Genomic DNA, 6,005 nt, shown 5'->3' with positions numbered 1-6,005 from the left:
TGAAGGTGATTTAGAGCTTTGGATCAGAAATTGGCGAGCTGAAAGAAGACAGAGGGTGGTGGTTGATGGCAAATGTTCATCCTGGAGTTTAGTTACTAGTGGTGTACCGCAAGGATCTGTTTTGGGGCCACTGCTGTTTGTCATTTTTATAAATGACCTGGAAGAGGGTGTAGAAGGGTGGGTTAGTAAATTTGCAGATGACACGAAGGTCGGTGGAGTTGTGGATAGTGCCGAAGGATGTTGTAGGGTACAGAGAGACATAGATAGGCTGCAGAGCTGGGCTGAGAGATGGCAAATGGAGCTTAATGCGGAAAAGTGTGAGGTGATTCACTTTGGAAGGAGTAACAGGAATGCAGAGTACTGGGCTAATGGGAAGATTCTTGGTAGTGTAGATGAACAGAGAGATCTTGGTGTCCAGGTGCATAAATCCCTGAAGGTTGCTAACCAGGTTAATAGGGCTGTTAAGAAGGCATATGGTGTGTTAGCTTTTATTAGTAGGGGGGTCGAGTTTCGGAGCCACGAGGTCATGCTGCAGCTGTACAAAACTCTGGTGAGACCGCACCTGGAGTATTGCGTGCAGTTCTGGTCACCGCATTATAGGAAGGATGTGGAAGCTATGAAAGGGTGCAGAGGAGATTTACTGGGATGTTGCCTGGTATGGAGGGAAGGTCTTACGAGGAAAGGCTGAGGGACTTGAGGTTGTTTTCGTTGGAGAGAAGGAGGAGGAGAGGTGACTTAATAGAGACATATAAGATAATCAGAGGGTTAGATAGGGTGGATAGTGAGCGTCTTTTTCCTCGGATGGTGATGGCAAACACGAGGGGACATAGCTTCAAGTTGAGGGGTGATAGATATAGGACAGATGTGAGAGGTAGTTTCTTTACTCAGAGAGTAGTAAGGGCGTGGAACGCCCTGCCTGCAGCAGTAGTAGATTCGCCAACTTTAAGGGCATTTAAGTGGACATTGGATAGACATATGGATGAAAATGGAATAGTGTAGGTCAGATGGTTTCACAGGTCGGCGCAACGTCGAGGGCCGAAGGGCCTGTACTGCGCTGTAATGTTCTAATTATAATTCTAATTCTAAAGATGCTGCCAGACCTGCTGAGTATTTCCAGCATCCGCAGTATTTTGCTTTTATTTTAGAGATTAGTAGTGAACTGATCCTTTCTGCTGATTGGGCAGAACTGTGCAGTGGGGTGACGCAGAAAACTGGATGAAGAAAATTACTTCGATAGGGCCGACAATGTCGAAGTTTGAGGATGACAAAATACACAGCAATGTATGCAAATAGTAAAGATTTGTAAGTTTCAGGTAGATGTTACCTGAACAGAGGTGAGACAGAGAATACCCAACCCGCCTCACCTTTCGATTCTTAACCAAGATGGACCTACAAGATACAAACTCAGGTTCTGTGACCAAGTCAGAGAGTTTATTAGGTTTAACTAAGATGCACAAGATTTTGGGAAAGAGATGCAGGGAAATGTGAGGAAGCACTTTTTGCTTTACCTGCTACAACTGTCTGTCCACAAGTGTGGTGGAAGCAGAGACAATCAATGATTTCAATAGGAAATTGGAGAAACACTTGAAGGAAAAAAACTTGCTCCAGGGCGAAGCCAATCAAGCGGGAGAATGAATCTGATTGGATGATAAGAATATTTTATCAAGTTCAATTCTGTCAAAGCTTTGCCATTTTTTTCGTTTGTAAAATACTGCAACAGAAATATAAACCACAATTTAAGATCGCGATGGCTGTGAATCGAACCCAGGTCAATTGCTTGGAAGGCAGCTATGCTCACTACTATACCACCATCGCTAACTGGGCTGTGTAGGTCCAGCGTTTTGATTAATAGAATGCTGTACAATGGTTTCAACTTGCACCTGAGCAATACGATTATGTTAACAAAAACACAATGCTGTGAATGCTGGAAATCTGAAATAAAATCAGAAAGTGCTGCAAATATTCTGATCAAAGGTCACTCACCTGAAACGTTAACTCTGCTTCTCTCTCCACAGATGCTGCCAGAAATGCTGAGTATTTCCAGCATTTCTTGTTTTTATTTCAGATTTCCAGCATCCGCAGTATTTCGCTTTTATTTTAGAGTTTAGTAGCGAACTGATCCTTTTTGCTTACTGGGTATAACTATGTAGTGAGTGACGCAGAAAACTGTACGAAGAACAATGTTTTTAACGGGCCCACAAGTTCGAAGTTTAAGGAGGACAAAATACACAGCAATGTATGCATATAGTAAAGAGCTGTAAGTTTCAGGTAGATGTTACCTGAACAGAGGTGAGACAGAGAATACCCAACCCGTCTCACCTTTAGATTCCTGACCACGATAGACCTACAAGGTAAAAACTCAAGTTATGTGACCAAGTCAGAGAGTTTATTAGGTTTAACAAAGATGCACAAGGTTAATATTTAACAAGGCAATAGATATGCAGTAAAACACAACACCTGTTCTTGTTTCTGTGCTTGCTGCCGCACGGACTTCTCTCCTTCTTCTTCTCTTGCTGTGTTTTCTTAACTGTATTCTATCTTCTCCTTCTAAGTGCTAACGATGTTCTGTTGACCCCTCTCTACGTGTGCTGACGATGTCCTGTAACACCCTTTCTTTTATCCTTCTTGTGGTGCAAGGATGTTACCATATTAGTTTTGTATTGTTTCATGTGTCCTAATTGGTCCAGGTTGACATCATTGTTTGACACTAGTTAGTTAATGGTTGAATCGACACACATTACAGATGTTTCCCGTCTCTTTCTATTTTAGCAATGATCCTGAAGGTTACATTCTTGCTGATCCCAGACATTTTTTTTCTTTAATTCTGCCTTTATCTCTTCTCTCTCCCTGCAAGGAGTGCTGGTGTCTCTCCCATTGTTCTCACACAAAGGTTTTAAGAAAGTATAGCCTCGAAAACACATTCCATAATAAAGCAAGCAACAGATCAAACAGACTTCAATATATTGATGTTCAAAGCACATCATTAATCCTATTATTTTAGCTGTCTGTATTTGTCACAAACGTAAAATATGTCACGGGCCATCGCCCCCACATTGTGGATTCTCCTCCAGCTGCATGACTTGCCTTTTTAATCCCTATGGCTACGTGCATCTTCCACACTGACACATCTCTCAACATGACATTTTAACATAGTTCAATGAAGATGAACGTCATGCTTCACAATCCAACCTTGACAGTGCAGTTCTTGCATAAATGTAAGCCATGAAAATACTGTAAACATTACACAGCGGTGAGCAGTGTTCAGGTGATACAGAAAATCTGGTGCGTTGGGCAGAGACAATCAGTTAATCTATCAAAGTCTCTTGATGTTATGCTCCTATCTATACTACTTACAACACAACTATTCTTTTGTTATTGAAAAGCTTGGATAGATGGCTCTGGATTGTGTTATCTAAGTAAGTGGTTGTTCTCCTTACAGCAATGTGGATTGAGGGGAGATCTGATGCAGGTGTAGGTAAATTAGACAAGGATAACCCGTTCCCATTAGTTGATGGTACAAGGACTAGGAGACACAGATTGATGGTTTTGGGAAAGAGATGCAGGGAAATTTGAGGAAGCACTTTTTGCTTTACCTGCTACATTGCAACTGCAATGTCTGTCCACAAGTGTGGTGGAAGCAGAGACAATCAATGATTTCAATAGGAAATTGGAGAAACACTTGAAGGAAACAAACTTGCTCCAGGGTGACGCCAATCAAGCGGGAGAATGAATCTGATTGGATGTTAAGAATATTTTATCAATTTCAATTCTGTCAAAGCTTTGACATTTTTTTTGTTTGTTAAATACTGCAACATAAAGTAAACCTGCAATCTAAGATTGTGATGGCGTTGAATCGAACCCAAACAAACAGCTTGGAAGGCAGCGACGCTCACCACTATACCACCACCGCTTATTATCAGGCATTCGTCCAGCGTTTTGATTAATAGAATGCTGTACAATGATTTCAACTTGTCCCTGAGCAATACGTTTATGTTAACAAAAACACAATACTGTGAATGCTGGAAATCTGCAATAAAAACAGAAAGTGCTGCAAATATTCTGATCAAAGGTCACTCACCTGAAACGTTAACTCTGCTTCTCTCTCCACAGATGCTGCCAGAAATGCTGAGTATTTCCAGCATTTCTTGTTTTTATTTCAGAGTTCCAGCATCTGCAGTATTTTGCTTTTATTTTAGAGTTTAGTAGTGAACTGATCCTTTTTGCTTACTGGGCAGAACTATGCAGTGGAGTGACGCAGAAAACTGTACGAAGAACAATGTTTTTAACGGGCCCACAATTTCGAAGTTTAAGGAGGACAAAATGCACAGCAACGTATGCATATAGTAAAGAGCTGTAAGTTTCAGGAAGATGTTACCTGAAGAGAGGTAAGGCAGAGAATACCCAACCCGTCTCACCTTTAGATTCCTGACCAAGATAGACCAACAAGATACAAACTCATGTTATGTGACCAGGTCAGAGAGTTTATTAGGCTTAACCAAGGTGTACAAAGTTAATACTTAACAATGGTAATAGATATTCAGTAACACACAACACCCGTTCTTGTTTCTGTGCTTGCTGCCACACGGACTTCTCTCCTTCTTCATCCCTTGCTGCGTTTTTTCGACTGTATTCTATCTTCTCCTTTTAAGTACCAACGATCTTCTGTTGACCCCTCTCTACGTGTGCTGACGATGTCCTGTAACACCCTTTCTTTTATCCTTCTTGTGGTGCAAGGATGTTACCATATTAGTTTTGAATTGTTCCAAGTGTCCTAATTGGTCCAGGTTGACATCATTGTTTGACACTAGTTAGTTAATGGTTGAATCTACACACAGTACAGATGTTTCCCGACTCTTTCTGTTTTAGCAATGATCCTGAAGGTGACATTCTTGCTGATTCCAAAAATTTTTTTCTTTAATTCTGCCTTTATCTCTTCTCTCTCCCTGCAAGGAGTGCTGGTGTCTCTCCCATTGTTCTCACACAAAGGTTTTAAGAAAGTATAGCCTCGAAAACACATTTCATAATAAAGCAAGCAACAGATGAAACAGACTTCAATATATTGATGTACAAAGCATATCATTAATCCTATTATTTTAGCTGTGCTTATTTGTCACAAACGTAAAATATGTCACGGTCCATGGCGCCCACATTGTGGATTCTCCTCCAGCTACATGACTTGCCTTTTTTTTCCTATGGCTACGTGCATCTTCCACACTGACACATCTCTCAACATGACATTTTAACATAGTTCAGTGAAGATGACCGTCATGCTTCACAATCCAACATTAACATTGCAGTTCTTGCATAAATGTAAGCCATGAAAATACTCTAAACTTTACACAGCGGTGAGCAGTGTTCAGGTGATACAGAAAATCTGGTGCGTTGGGCAGAGACAATCAGTTAATCTATCAAAGTCTCTTGAAGTTATGCTCCTATCTATACTACTTACAACACAACTATTCTTTTGATATTGAAAAGCTTGGATAGATGGCTCTGGATTGTGTTATCTAAGTAAGTGGTTGTTCTCCTTACAGCAATGTGGATTGAGGGGAGATCGGATGCAGGTGTAGGTAAGTTAGACAAGGATAACCCGTTCCCATTAGTTGATGGTACAAGGACTAGGAGACACAGATTGATGGTTTTGGGAAAGAGATGCAGGGAAATGTGAGGAAGCACTTTTTGCTTTACCTGCTACATTGCAACTGCAATGTCTGTCCACAAGTGTGGTGGAAGCAGAGACAATCAATGATTTCAATAGGAAATTGGAGAAACACTTGAAGGAAACAAACTTGATCCAGGGTGACGCCAATCAAGCGGGAGAATGAATCTGATTGCATGATAAGAATATTTTATCAATTTCAATTCTGTCAAAGCTTTGACATTTTTTTCGTTTGTCAAATACTGCAACATAAAGTAAAACTGCAATTTAAGGTTGCGATGGCCGGGAATCGAACCGAGGTCAACTGCTTGGAAGGCAGCTATGCTCACCACTATACCACCATCGC

The 6,005-nt window shown here is 41.0% G+C and overlaps 1 non-coding gene across 1 annotated transcript; it reads right to left on the bottom strand.

Annotated features, from left to right (window-relative positions):
* Nucleotides 1-5,933: 5,933 nt before the first annotated feature.
* On the bottom strand, nucleotides 5,934-6,005 carry trnag-ucc (transfer RNA glycine (anticodon UCC)). The gene has a single exon. It is a non-coding gene; the product is annotated as a tRNA-Gly (tRNA).

Source organism: Heterodontus francisci, unplaced genomic scaffold (assembly GCF_036365525.1).
Source record: "Heterodontus francisci isolate sHetFra1 unplaced genomic scaffold, sHetFra1.hap1 HAP1_SCAFFOLD_483, whole genome shotgun sequence".
NCBI classification, from domain to species: Eukaryota; Metazoa; Chordata; class Chondrichthyes; order Heterodontiformes; family Heterodontidae; genus Heterodontus; species Heterodontus francisci.
Note: the sequence above shows the minus strand (reverse complement) of the source record. Positions and strands in the feature narration are given on the sequence as shown.